General features: G+C 42.5%; 1 pseudogene; it reads right to left on the minus strand.

Moving 5' to 3' along the window:
• Window positions 1–214: 214 nt before the first annotated feature.
• Window positions 215–1,316, minus strand: LOC100352368 (protein FAM133B-like; annotated as a pseudogene).
• Window positions 1,317–2,142: the final 826 nt, after the last annotated feature.

Consider the following 2,142-nt stretch of genomic DNA (forward strand, 5'->3'; position numbering starts at 1 on the left):
ACACACATTGGAATAGAGAAAATAGGTGTTGAGGCAGCAGGCAACAATTAATGGCCCTTTTCACATGCAGCATCTGAGTAGCTACTGGATAGTCTAGGAATAATTCTAAAAGCAGGAAAACGCATGTGTTTTAGCAACTATGCCATGCTTTTCACAGTTGAAATGTCCTTAGACATTGCACTTTGTTTAAAAGGGGTCCTGATTTTTCTTAATGTTATGGTGAGCCAGGACTTGAACTTTTAGCCTTTTTTTTCTTCTTCTTACTGTGTTTCTTAAGCTTTTCACTTTTTTCTGTTGCTTTGTCACCTATTTACTGCTTTTCTTCTTTTTGCACATACCTCCTAAATATAATCTGATTCTGACAAAGATTCAGATGATAAAGGCATATCTTCAGGATCCATCTTTCTTTGCTGAGTCCTTTAAAATGCTTTTAAAAATTTATTTTCCAAAGTTTCCTTATTTGTTTTATAGACATTTACTTATAAGTCAGAATTGCAGAGAGAGAGAGAGAGAGAGAGAGAGAATCTTCCATCCATTGGTTCACTCCCTAAATAGCTAAATGGCCAGGGCTGGGTCAGGCTGGAGCCAGGAGCTTCCCCCAGGCCTTCCACATGAGTTCAGGAGCCCAAGCATTTGGGCCATCCTCCACCACTTTCCCAGACACATTAGCAGGTAGCTGGATCAGAAGTGGAGCAGCCAGGACTCAAGCCAGCGCCTATGTGGGATGCCAGCACTGCAGATGGCAGCTTAAACCCACTGCACCACAGCATCAACCCTAATGTGCTTTTATTTCTTTTTTTAATGTGCTTTTCTTTCTCAGTTGCAGCCTTTGATTGCCAGTTCTTTTAAAAATTATCCTTACTGTCTGATTCAGTTTCTGACATGGAGCTTTTGGAAAACTTTTGTGAATGATTCTTTTTCTTTCTCTTTTTACCTTGTTTCTTATTCTCATCTTCAGAATGCAGAGAACTGCTGGAAGAACGAGAGTTTGATGAGGAAGATGAACATCTACCAGATTTCTTCTTTCCTTTGTTCTTGTGTCTATTTTTTGGCTCTGCTTTGAATTCCACATGAAAATTTCTCTTTGCTTTTCTAGATCTTTCTTTCAGTTCCCATTCATTTTTTCTTTCTTAAAATTCACTCAAAGCCTTGGAGACTTTCTTTTTCTTTTCTAATTGCTCTTTTACTTCTTCACAGGTAGGTCTTGGTAGATTCAGATAATCCTGGATTGTTGGCCCTGAAGAGCGGACTGTACCCCTTGACCTGGCCATTGCTATTGGATCCAGATAGGACAGCTGATTGTCCTTCTTAATCATGGCGCCACTTATGTGCAAAGCCAGATGCTGAGGGAGTCTAGGCCAGAGAAGTGGTCAGAAAGAGAGCTTGCCCCTACATGTCCTCCTCCTCCTCCTCCTTCTTTTTCTTTTAAAGTTTATTTATTTGAGATGTAGAGTTACAGACAGTGAGAGGGAGAGACAGAGAGAAAAGTCTTCCTTCCACTGGTTCACTTCCCAAAAGGCCACAACAGCCAGACCTGAGCCAATCCAAAGCCAGGATCCAGAAGCTTCTTCCAGGTATCCTACACAGGTGCAGAGGCCCAAGGACTTGAAGCATCCTCTACTGCTTTCCCAGGCCATAGCAGAGAGAGCTGGATCAGAAGAGGAATAGCTGGGACTAGAACCAGCACCCATATGGGATGCCAGTGCCACAGGTGGAGGATTAACCTACTGTGCCATGGCGCCGGCCCCTGCACATACTTCTAAACATATTTTCTAGTTTCAATTTTCCATGAACCTTTGAAGTACCTGTTATTGTGGCCTAAAGCCAGGAGGCATTTATGGCATGTGGAATGTTGTGTGACAGGCTCTAAGCAGACATCCAGTAATGTCCACTCCCTGATATTCATATTTTGGGGTAATCTCTTCCCCTAGAGTGTGGGATGGGTTTACTGTCTTGCTCCTAACCAATAGAAAGCAGCAGAAGTGGTAGGATATTATAATATGACTGTGAGTTCTATCTTGGGCACTCTTTCCCACTCTGCTTTGTTTTGTTCATTTGGGTGAAGCCATGTGCCCAGCTGTGAGACAGCCCATTGGTAATTACGCATGAGTATGCTTGGAAGAAGTTCCTTCAGCCTTTGTC

The sequence above is a fragment of the Oryctolagus cuniculus genome, chromosome 1 (assembly GCF_964237555.1).
Source record: "Oryctolagus cuniculus chromosome 1, mOryCun1.1, whole genome shotgun sequence".
NCBI classification, from domain to species: domain Eukaryota; kingdom Metazoa; phylum Chordata; class Mammalia; order Lagomorpha; family Leporidae; genus Oryctolagus; species Oryctolagus cuniculus.